Source organism: Plecotus auritus (assembly GCF_963455305.1).
Source record: "Plecotus auritus genome assembly, chromosome: 10".
In the NCBI taxonomy this organism is placed as follows: domain Eukaryota; kingdom Metazoa; phylum Chordata; class Mammalia; order Chiroptera; family Vespertilionidae; genus Plecotus; species Plecotus auritus.
Genome location: NC_137785.1, coordinates 53613040 through 53626402, shown reverse-complemented (window position 1 = coordinate 53626402; position 13363 = coordinate 53613040).

Below are 13363 nucleotides of genomic sequence, written 5' to 3'. Positions count from 1 at the left end.
TCCATTAGACTTACAAGAACTAATGTTAAAAAACCATTAACTAATGTTAAAAAAAGAAACCAAACCACTATTTTTAAATGAACTCTTCATTGCTTTGACCAATTCATTGTTTCACAAACCTACCTCTGAAAGGTGCTTAAGTGCTCTTCAATGGTTTCCAACAGCCATTAGAATGATATTCAGATGTCTCTGAATTATATTATAATTACTTTCCATGTTCTGTAGGCTCTGTTTATCCCACCATATGCCATTCTTTCCCTTGCCCTCTCTGCTCAGGCCATATGACTTTTTGACAATTCCTTGAGCACAGAAAATTCTGCCTGTGAATTGCTCTTGCTATTCCTTATTTTGGAAAAATTTCCCCGTGTTGTTTTCCTGCTGGGCTCCTTCTCCATCCTTAGGACCCCATCCAAGTGCCCATTCCCTGGAGAAACTTTGCCAATCACTCTATTCAAAGGCGTCCCATCCCATGTAGTCCTTTAATATTGATCGTTTCCTTTGGATCAAAACTTATCCTCAATTTTTGAATTACTTGCTCTCTCCTTACTTGCCTGTCACCCCTTCCCTCACTCAAATGCCACTTCCTTAAGAAAAGGGACCCAAACATGCTTATTTACATTTTTCCAATGTGCCAGGCACGATGCTGGGCCCTGGGTATAGAGTGCTAAATTAAGTATCTGTTGAATGAACAATAAACCTAACTAGAATAAGAGAAAGGAAACCCAGTCTAGCCATTTTTTCTTTCTTTAGGCCTAGGAAGTAAACATGGGGGGTATGGTACGTGAAGTTCTAAAAGCTTTACTCTGGAGCCCAGGTCCCAGGGTCTCCGCTTGAAATAGTTCCTCATCTCAGGTTGCTTAGAACTCCCTGAGGCTTAGGGCTTGTGAGGAGGCACACAAGTCAGGTGATTTTTCCTGAAGGAATCAGCTTACTATCTTTCAGGTATTTAGCTGTTTGATTAATAATAAATGTGTGGCCCTAGCCGGTTTGGCTCGGTGGATAGAGCATCGGCCTGTGGACTAAAGGGTCCCAGGTTCGATTCCGGCCAAGGGCAAATCCCCAGGTTGTGGGCTTGATCCCCGGGGGTGGGGGGGGGGTGTGTGTTGGAGGCAGCTGATCAATGATTCTCTCTCATCATTGATGTTTCTATCTCTTTCTCCCTCTCCCTTCCTCTCTGAAATGAATAAAAATATATTTTTAAAAAAATGTGTGGTTTTCTTAAAAATAAAGCCCATGTGAGAATAAAAAAAACAACAACAGGAAAAGATCGTCTATTTTGGTTTTCTTTAAAATGGCAGTTCTCACACTGATATTTTAAAGTCACCAGTGTTATTATATTTCCCTTAGTGTTTGTAGGTATTTGTGAAATTCAAATCCTGCAAATCATATTTTTCTTATTAATGTAACGTGTAGAATTATTTATAACCAAGATTTGAAACATACACACATAGGAGTGTGAGTGTGTAAAAGTGGTGTGTCTTACCTAAGATAAAAAAGAAGGCACATTAGTGATTCTCTAGCACAGGGATAGGCACGCCGCCGCATGTGGGTAAGATCCAGCCACCACTCTCCTCTTTTGTATGGCGTACAATTAAGACCAGTGTTCACAATTTTAATGTAAAATATGAAGGAGACTATCATTCTTTCAGCAAGAACAGTTTCTTAAAAAGTTGAGGCAATTGTCTCTCTGGCCCTTTATGGAAGAAGCCCACCCCTTTTCTAACACATGAGCTTATAACACAGTGTGCCTGTTGGGAACCCTGTAATAGTAATAGTCTGTTTTTTAAAAATATATATTTTTAATTGATTTCCGATAAAGAAAGGGAGAGGGAAAGAGAGAAACATCACGCCCCCTACTGGGGACTGAGCCCACAACCTGGGCATGTGTCCTGACTGGGAACCGAACCCTGACCTCCTGGTTCACAGGTTGACGCTCAACCACTGAGCCACACCGGCCAGGCAGCGGTATATTTTTAAGGACTAACTCAGTGCCTGGAAGAGGAGGTACTACATGACTATTTGTTAATGAAGCTTAAAAAATGAGTAAGTAAAAGAAGATTTTCTATTTATCTCCTGCTATTACCCTATTTATACACGGGACTCTGCCAGCTCCAACCACTGAGCCATTTCTCAAGCAGGTCGAGTCCTTTCAGACTTTCTTGGTATTCCTGCTACATGCGTCTCAGTGTTCCAGAAACTTTCTATTCCAAACAACTTGCTTGTACATCCTGACCTTTTCTGTGAAGACATGGTCAACATCCAGAGACCAAAGTGATCATCCCTCCTGCCCTTCTTTAAGGCTTTGCTCCCCTGAATGTTCTAGTCATTGTCAGCTTATTCCAACGCCGCCTCACAAGGAAGTGAAACTTGTTGATGTTAGGAACCATGCTTGTTTCAGGAACATGGAATTGGTGTTATAATAGTCTGTTTAATGTGGATTCTAGGAGACACTAACGTTTATTGGAACACCATACCCAAAGATACATCTTATTTTTTTTTTTAAATCTTTTTTTTTAATATATTTTATTGATTTTTTACAGAGAGGAAGGAAGAAGGATAGATAGTCAGAAACATCGATGAGAGAGAAACATCGATCAGCTGCCTCTTGCACACCTCCTACTGGGGATGTGCCCGCAACCAAGTTACATGCCCTTGACCGGAATCGAACCCGGGACCTTTCAGTCCGCAGGCTGACGCTCTATCCACTGAGCCAAACCGGTTTTGGCGATACATCTTATTATTATTAAAATTTTTATTTTTAATCTTTCTTTATGGTTCACGATGTTCTTTCAGGATGTGGGAAACAAGGAGTTAGAAGGAGTGATAAGGCTGCAGAATTCTAAGGATCTCGCAGGTGTCTTCCCTCATCACCTCCTTTCTGGTTAAGTCTTTCCCCAGGAGACACTCAACCTCTACAAAGTGGTTCAAGAGTTCAGCTCACTTAACCTACTGCTTCAATTTGTGTTAAATCACTTGGATTCCTCATTTTTGACAACTGTTCACAACTCATATGATAATATTCTTTATGAGGACTGTGGTTGCCTATGAATGGAGTTCAAGTAAAGAAAGTACATTTTCCATTAGGTGCAAAAGATTTCAAAAGAGAGGAAGTTGTAATTAATTTTTAGACATGGAGTCAACTATGATTGCAGTTAATGGTGTATGAGATGAAGCATTTCAAAGAATTCTGTAGTAGAAATGAATTTTTAAAAATTTATTTAATCTTGTTGTTCTGGGAAAGTTCTCTCCCTTATCTTCATCTACTTGTTTATTATAAGTGGTAAAAATCACTAGAATTTTTTTCGTAGGCATTCATTTTGAAGAAAGTATAATATGAAATAGGAATTAAGAAGGTATTTTTGGTGTTATGCTAGATAATTGAGGGTAAAAAAATTTTAAGGAAGAATGAAGCAAGTGCAGGAGAGAGGTAGAAGTAACATATAAAAAAAGATAGCACTTCCTAGTTTCTTCATAGTCATTGTATCCATCAATAAAGCCCCCTTTTCTTAGCTCTAGCAATTTAAATTTTAGCTTGCATTATTGCAAGTAAGAGTCCCAACTGAGAAAAATACTCCAAAGTCACATTCTGGTATTTGAAGAAAATGAAGAATCTAGACACATAAGGACATAATTTGATGAGAGCATTATCTCTCTTCTTCCCATTCAGCTTCCTTTCAGGTGGCTGTGATAAAGAAGCTGGTCTTATACTAGTATGTAAATGGAGACTTTGGCCAAAAAGAAAGTGTCAGTTCATTATTTATAGGTGAATAAGTAAGCTCCTACCAATGACTCTTTCAAGTGACTGACACCCACCTACAGGGCTCTATTCTGAAATTAATAAATCTGTAGACTAAGATATAGCTACAATGTGCCTCATATGATGGGAAATTTTTTTCTTTTTATTAAATGTATAGGGGTGACACTAGTTAACAAAATGATATAGGTTTCACGTGCACAATTCCACAACACATCAATCTGTACACTGAATTGTGTGTTCACCACTCAAGTCAAGTCTCCTTCCACCGACATTTATCCCCACCATACCCTCCTTCACTGCCCCCCGCCCCCAGCAATCACCACACTATTATCCATGTCCTTGAGTTTTTCCTCTTTTTTTCTTTTTTGTTCAATCCCTCCACCACCCCCAACCCAGCCCCGCAAGCCCCCTCTCCTCTGACAGCTGTCAGTCTGCTCTCTATAAGTCTGTCTCTATTTTTCTTGTTAGTTCATTTAGTTCATTAGATTCTACATATGATTCCACTGTCTTTCTCTGATTGGCTTATTTCACTTAGCATAATGCCATCCAGGTCCGCCCATGCTATTGCAAAGGGTAAGATTTCCTTCTTTTTTATGGCCAAGTAGTATTCCTTTGTGTAAATGTACCACAGCTTTTTATCCACTCATCTACTGATGGACGTGGGCTGCATCCAAATCTTGGCTATTGTAAATAACGCTGCAATGGGAAATATTAGAGAGAAGGGATGGAATTGCATAATCAGAATTTGAGTATTGATAGTTCACTGAACTTGCTGATGGTTTTTGTAGGAAAAAAATGGCCTTTTTTGGCAAGGTATTTTGTTTCATACATTTCTGTAAAACTCCTCTGTGATGTTTTCTGACCCTAACTAGACACATATTCATAGTTTCACATTCTTTAGTCTCCTCTTCACTACATCTGATGCATATCACCGTTTTGCATGACAAAATATTTTGAGGGTACTTGTGTACTCTGAAGGTAGTTTACTATTTTGTTAGATTCCCCATTATTTCTGAATGCTTGGCTTTTGGATGTGCAATAATCTTCTAATAATTAGCCATATTTGTGTAATTACACAGAAGCAGTGTTGCTTAGTAATAACATCTAACATTTATTAAAGATATACTATATTCCAGGTAGTCTTCCAAGCACTGCTGACACATTAGGCTATTTGATCCTCACCAATCAGAATGAGGTAGACAATTCTCATATCACCTCTATTTTATAAATTAGAAAACTTGCCTGAGGTCACATAGCTAGTCAGTGCCTGTCAGGATATAAACTCAGAGCCTGTGTCTGGGACCCTACACTCTACACCACTCATGTTGAAAAGGTCAGTGGATTAGAAGACTGGAGTTTGAGTCCTGACTGTACCACTCCATGTCATGGTACCTCTCAGCTTACTCTCCTTTCTGATGGGTACAAGAAGACTTACCTCATGGAGTGGCATTGCTTAACTCGCTGTGTGAGCATTGCACAGGAATTGGTCAATATAGTTTTATTGGTTCTGACATCTACATCAAAGGTTCTCAACTGGAGGTTGCTGGTAAATGAGATCCAAATCTTACATGTATGCACATCAATGCAATTTTTATGATATAGTCTAAGTTTGTATGTTATCACCTAAGGAATCAATAGCACCAAAAGTGACACAGACTAGATGAACATCTAATTTATCCTCTAGATCAGGGCATCTTTGAATATGAAAGGAGATGATGTTATTAATTACACTGAGACACCACGTCCAAACCATATGACCAGGACATATGGTCACTCTATAAAGGATGGATGAAAATACACATATCTGAGTTGTAGTTCGCTCTTATATACAAAAGAAAAAGTCAAATTAAGTTATTCCTAAAGGCCCTTCCAGTTCTAAGATGATAAGATTTTCTTTCCAGTTAAATGTAAATCCTACTGGCTCAATATGCCAGTCAGACCACTTAAGCCTGCCTCGTGCTGTCATCTGTCGTTTGAGAGGATAAACACTCTTACCATTTCATTTAGGGTAAATGTGGTTAGGGAAGTAAATGTGCAATGACAATAAAGAACAAAATAGAAATGCAAATCCAAATATAAATAAAGTTTCGATTATTCTGTGATGTATCATTGGGGATGCCCCACTCACTCATTCGCATAAAGAATTGAGGGATGATTCTGTTTTCGTTCAAAGTCCTGAATATCGGAATCTTCAGAATAGAAATGTTTCGGTGTTTAGTAATGTTCAGATTGGCAAGGCTTTCCTTCAGTCTCTAAGTGTAGTATTTATAATGTGACAGTTCTGCACGGGCTGTAAAACAGTATCACAAGAGCATCAGCACACTCGTAGGCTTCTGGCAGTCAAGGATCTCGAATGGCAAAATGGACCGGGAGTCTCAATTTGTGTGGCGTGTGACAAGGTGGTGTTATTACCGTGTTGGGCTGTCGATGAGGTTCTATTAGTATCCATTTGGGACTGGGACCTGCGTCCTCTCTAAATGTTCCTTGGGACTCTTCCAAGGCTTTGAGTTTGTGGTAAGAATGATATCTATAATACTTTCAACAATGGAGGTAAATTAAAGAAAGAAAAAAAAGAATGGAATCCAGACCACTGCCTGGAACCAAAACGTTGTTCAGGAAGTATTTGTCATATCAAAGGAAGAAAGAAATATGAAATTCTACAAGGAAAGGAAACAATAAGGAATAGTGCTAACTATTCTCTTTGCTTGAGGTTTTATGCTAATATTTCTGTCATTAAATATAATAAAAAACGTAGGCTGAAGGTTTGATGCAGTACATCCCCCAGAAAGCTATATTGTCTCACTTTTAAAATTGTGGTAAAATAAACATAATATACGATTTATCATTTCAATTGTTGTACAGTGTGCCATTGATTGGCATTAAGTACATTCACAATGTTGTTTAATCATTTCCACTGAGTACCTAGTTCCAGAGTTTTGTCATCATCCCAAATAGAAACCCTGTATCTATTATTACGCAGCCACTCTCCATACTCCTTCCTCCAAACTCCTGACAATCACAAATATACTCTCCATCTCTATGGGTTTGCCTATTACGTATAATTCTTATAAATGGAATCATAAAATGTTATGTCTCTGATGTCTGCCTCTTTCACTTAATGTAATGTTTTCATGGTCCATCCATGTTGTAGCATATATCAGTACCTTTTTCCTTCTTACTGCTAAATAATATTCCATTTTATGGATGCATCGAATTTTATTTATCCATTCATCCTTTGATGGAGATTTGGGTTGGTTCTACATGCTGGCTATTGTAAATAGTGCTGCCATGAACACATGCATATACATTTTTGTTCAGATTCTTATTTTCAAATATGTTGGGACTATACCTAGAAGTGGAATTGCTGGATCATATGGCCTTGGTGGGACTTTTGGCACCACAGGCTAAAAATTAAACATCATAAATCACCTACCATATCCCTGACTCTTTGCCAACCTGTCTCTCATCCTGATCGAGCTCAGTCTCACTTGCCAAGCAAAAGATGCCAGGGATACGCTTCTTGTTTATCGAATGCTACCCCAAATTCAATGCCATCCCTTAGAGAAGGAATCAGGTTTGCCTAAGATATTGATCCCCTTCATAATTGAGAGCAGATCTTAGCATTGTTCCGATACTCACCTATATTTAACCAAAATCTTTCAGTGTGATAAATGGACATACTGTGTTCCTTGTTGGTGTGGGCCAGGAGAGAGTATTCTTTCTTTAGTACATTTATTAAACTCGTTTCTTAACAGTAACATTTATCAACTCATCATAATGAGTTTAAGTTTTTCTCAATTATTAAACTTCCATTTGGACTTTACTAAGGTGTCCCTTGCTTTCTTTAGTGACACAACATGCAGTTTCCTTTTTCTAATGCATCCTTAAAAGCACTATTTATTTTGCCTTAGAAACCATTTGTCCTTTATTTTTCCAAAAGAAATATTTGGGGTTTAATTAAAACCATCACAAATGCCGTTAAACGAGCATTAGTACAAACACCTGCTGCCTTATTACAGCGCACTCTCTCCCCCAGTGCCCAGAGGAACTTTCCGTGTGTGGAAATGAGGGTATCGCGTGCTTTATGGGATTGTGGCGCTGGGTCTTTGCCAGGGTTTGGAAGTTTTCATCGACACGTCTCAGAAACGCCCGCTTTGGACAGTCTGAGAAATGCCACACCCAATGGAAGAACCAAGTTATTACAATTTCTGAATAAACTGGAGATCTAGATTCAGGCTTCATTAGAATTTCCCCTTCAGTTTAAAATCAGGAGCAAGAGGAACTGAAGAGAGTACAGGGACAGTCTTGACACAAGGTTGCACTCCTGACTCCAAAGAACCATCCAGGTCTCCACACATCTGTGATTTGCCACTGGAAGGAGCTAGAGGGAAGATATTGAAAGCACACACTGTCATTGGGTAGCAGTGGAGTTAAAAATGACGTAGAGAAAAATGATGGGGAACAGGGGGAGAAAGAAAAGAAAGACTGGCCTTACCCTCTGAAAGGCAGAGGCGCAGCTTTGAAATTACATGGCACTGAGATACATAAGTTCATCTTAAACATTTGAAATGTGGAACTTGTTTGAAAATCCTTAAGACAATAGCTTGAAAGCCTGGCATTTCCTTTTATTTTGCTTGCACCAAAGATTCAAAGGGGAAATACTAAAGGAGATAGAGAAGGCATCAGAGATCGGTACTCTATGTCAGAGAACCCTTAAATCTTCACAAAGAAGAGATCTCAGAGAAAAAGATCTGTTACAAATATTTAACCCTTTATTGGCTAAACTTCACAACCTTCCTATCTCAAATAGATATGAAATGTATGTAGCTTAACTGGAAAACTTTTTCTGAGTCAAGACATTTGAGATCACAAAAATTCAGTAAGCATGAGAATCCTGAAGGCAGAAGCAAAAACTAGATTTAGACTGATTGTAAAAACATTATCATCTACACTTGTTTTTTTTTCTTGAAAAAGAAACAAAAAAGAGAGATGCTCAGTAACACACTGATAAACCCTACAGCCAACATTTATAGTCAGAAATTTCTTCCCAGTTCTAAGTTATCTATTTTGACCTATCCTCATTGATTAGAGGTAAATTGATTAAGGTACAGAAGAATTACTCATGACAGCCCATGCTTATCTCTGGACAAAGGTTTCATGCATAAAACATTAGGAGAAGTAGAAAATTGTAATTGTTGAGTTACATTGATGAGGTGTATAGCTCAAATCACCAACAGTATCCCAAACATTCAGATAAGAATTCTTTGTTCCTGGTTACTGGAATGACAGAAAATTAACCAGGAAAATTCTAGGCTCCTCAAATACTACTTTGAGGCCTGAGCATGTCTCCATGATAAAGTTGACAGAAAGAATGTCAAGCCCAGCCTGTGTGGCTCACTGGTTGAGCATCGATTCATGAACCAAGAGATCCCTGGTTCAATTCCCAGTCTGGGCGCATGCCCAGGTTGTAGGCTCCATCCCCAGTAAGGGGCGTGTAGGAAGCAGTTGATTGATGATGTTTCTCTTTCATCATTGATGTTTGTGTCTCTCTATCCCTCTCTCTTCCTCTCACTCTAAAAAATCAATAAAAGCATTGGGAAAAAAAAAAGAATGTCAAGAGTGAGATTTCCTTCTTTCTTAAGGCCAGGTAGTATTCCACTGTGTAAATGTACCACAGCTTTTTATCTACTCAGCTACTGATGGACACTTGGGCTTGCTTCCAAATCTTGGCTATTGTAAATAATGCTCAGTGAACATAGGGGTGCATATATTCTTTGGAATTAGTATTTCAGGTAAATTCTCAGAAGTGGAATCACTGAGTCATATGGCAATTCCATTTTTAATTTTTTGAGGTCACTGTCTTTCAGAAAACATTCTATCTAGGCATATCATTAATTTCAGTAATAATTTTGAAAAATAGAATTACTTATTATGCATTCAAATCTTATAGCCATTATCTTCTGACTTTTTGGTGGAACCAGCATTTCCAGAAGGTAATCTTTACCTACAAGTGTGATGGTAGATTTGATGGGTCAACCTGACTGGGCTAAGGGATGCCCAGAGAGCTGGCGAAACATCATTTCTGGGCGTGTCTGGTGAAACATCATTTCTGGAAGAGACTGGTATTTGAATTACATGGAGGAAGCAGATGCCCTCCCAGTGTGGGTGAGCACCAGCCAATCTGCTGAGGGTCCGAATGGAACAGAAAGGCAGAGGAAGGGCAAGTTGGCGGTCTCTTTGCCTCAGCTGAGACATCATCTTCTCCTGTCCTGGGACATCAGCTATTCCTGATTCTTCGGCTTTTGGACTCATGTCTGGACTTACACCATCAGCCTCCACTCTCAGGCCTTTGACCTTGGACTGAATCACACCACTGACTTTCCTGGTTCTCTAGCTGATAGAAGGCCGATCGTGGACTTCTCAGCCTCCAGAAACACGTAAGTCAGCTCCTATTAATTACTCCTTTATAGATATCTGTGTATCTTGTATATCTTGGTTCTTTATTTTCTGGATAACCCTGACTAATACAACCAGGGAGGGAAGGAGAGAAGGTGTGAAAGAGAGAGACGGATTGATTTTGAGGGATCTGATTCAGATTAGCCTTGCTTTGAAAGTCATGATTTTTCTTTAGTATATGAACATGCTTAGAATTTCTGCAGTTAATTTTGTTAATTATCTCATCCATTTCTAAAATTATTTGCTCTTAGAAACATTGAAAAAATTTTCTCTGTATAGCATACTTTGAGAAATGTTTTATTACACTTCTAGGATTTACCTTTTATGGGTTAATGAAGGATGGCCATTAAAAATATATATGCACACACATCGGTTGTGTTATACAATTTGGTTCATAGTTGTATGCCATATTGTTGCTCAAAAATAGCATTTCTTTGTGTGTGGGTGTAGGAGAGGATTGTTTGTTTTGATTTCTAATGCTTGTTCTTTAATGTAGATGCCATTATTTGTACATAACACTATTTTGAGCAGAAGGAATGATATAAATAACAAATAAATTATTGCTTAACACTGCTACATTTCTAAAAGAGTTGGTAAAGATGTTGAGAGTTGAGCAGTGAAGCAAGGGGGAGGGGACTTTAGTTTTTGTATCTCCTTACATAAATATTCTGAGCATAGTCACCTTTGAAACCACACCCTTGTAGTTTGCTAATCCCTCAGTTGGTATAGAGCCCTTCCAACTTCTTTCTCACAGTTACTTTTGGAATTCTTTTAGTCCTGACTTTTATGATTGCAATAGATAAAAGTCATAGTTAAGCAAAAACTAATATTCTTTCACTTTATCTTTATTAAAGTTCACACAAATTTTTTTGGAATTTCCTATTCATACTCACTCATACACTTTGGGAGCCTAGAAGACCATTGTTTATTTAGAAAATAACCTAAAATTAACTTGCCTGGGTTTTGGATCATTTCCAGTGTGTCCATCACATACATTTGTCATTGTATTTTCCCAAATTTCCTCAGTTCTTTCTTATAGACTCATCTTGGAACCAAGGCATTCACATAAAGTGCCTCCCCAGGAGCCAGTTGACAGAAAGCTCATTAGTCATATACATGGAGCCTTCTCCAGGTGTAGCATGTTTTCTACACACTGGAAAGTGACACTAAAGAAATAAAGGATTTCGAGTACTTGTTCTTGACTTTTCCAAGAGTAATTTTGAAGGATGAGCAAGCAGTGAAGTGGCTGCAGTTGACTGTACATCTTAACTAATCAGTGTGACCAAATTTACTTCTAAAAAAAGCTTTCCAAGTAAGTGGCCATGATATTTTTAAATTTTAAGACTTAGTTTTGTGTGTGTGTGTTTTTTTTTCAGAGTAGTTTTAGGTTCACACAAAATTGACAAGAATATACTGGTACAGAGATTTCCCATATACCCCTGACCCCACCTCTGCATAGCCTCTCCCATTATCAACATACCCCCACCCCAGAGTGGAGCATATGTTATAAATGATGAATCTACCTTGGCATATCATTATTATCCAGAATCCATGGTTTACATTAGGGTTTATTCTTGTTGAACATGCTATGGATTTGAGTAGATGTATAAAGAAATATATCCATGAACATAGTATCATACAGAGTATTTTCACTGCCTGCAAATCCTCTGCTCTACCTATTCATCCTTCTCCCTACCTGGCAATCACTGATCTTTTTATTCTCTCCATAGTTTGCCTTTTCCAAAATGTCATATAGATGGATCAGACAGTATGTATCTCTTCAGGTCAGCCCAGTTTACTTAGTAATATATATTTAAAATTCCTCCTGCTCTTTTTATGGCTTGATAGTCCACTTCCTTTTAGTGCCAAATAATAATCCATTTCTGGATGCACCATAGTTTACATATTCATTTACCTACTGAAAGACATCTCAGTTGCTTCCAAGTTTTGGCAAACTACACTAATAAAAGAGAAAGATGCAAATTGACCATACCTTCACAACGCCCACCAAACAATCAGGAGTGAGTTTGCAAATTAACCCAACAAAGATGGCGGGTTAATTTGCATACACAGGTGCCCAGCTGCTCTGGGCCTCTGGGCAGTGTGGGAAGGCAGAAAGGCAGCTCCGGGCCGAGCGAAGGCAGTGCCGGCAGCCAGGGGAAGGAAGTCCCATTCTTGCACAAATCTTCACGCATCGGGCCTCTAGTAATGAATAAAACTGCTGTGAACATCCATGTGCAGATTTTTTGTGGATGTTAGTTTTCAACTCCTTTGTACAAGTAGCAAGAAGTGTGATTGCTGGATCACCTGGTAAGAATATATTTAGTTTATAAGAAGCCACCGAACTGGCTTCCAAAGTAACTGTACCATTTTGCATTCCCACTGACAGTAAATAAGAGTTCCTATTGCTTCATATCTTCATCAGCCTTGTAGGTTGTTAGTGTCCCAGATTTTGGTCATTCCAATAGCTGTTTTTTTTTTCAGTGCATTTCCCTGAGGACATGTGATGTGGAACATCTTTTTATATGCTAGTCTGTTATCCGTATGTCTTTGGTGAAGTGTCTGTTAAGGTCTTTGGCCCATTTTTTTTCTTATTTTTGTATTTTAAGAGTGCTTTGTATAGTTTGGATAACATTCCTTTATTAGAGGTGTCTTTTGTTGACCATGACTTTCTATTCAGAATGGCGTGGCAATATATTTTACTCCTTATTAATGTGTACTTCTTTTCTCTTTATTCCAAAGGTCCCTAGTCTAGTTTAGGTAATAGTATCTGACCTAGAACTTCAAAGATCCCCCTTACTGATCTTTCCCCTGAATTCATCCATTAAAACACCAGTTTGAGTATATTGCTTCTGGGTCTTAAATCATTCAATGTCTCTATGTGGTTCTAAATAATGGCTAAAGCATAATTTGGTTTTTCAGGTTCTTCATTTTCTGTCTCTGTTGACACTCACAGCTTTCTCTAGAACTCTAACCTCTAATACTCTGTAGCTTTATTCACTTAGGTCAAGTAGATTCCCCCCTGATCCTTAATCTCTACCTTTTAACGGAAAGGATTATGTTCATTGTTTCATTATCATATCATATCATATCATGTCATATCATATCATATCATATTTCTGTAGCCTGTGTACATGTCTTCTCCAAAAA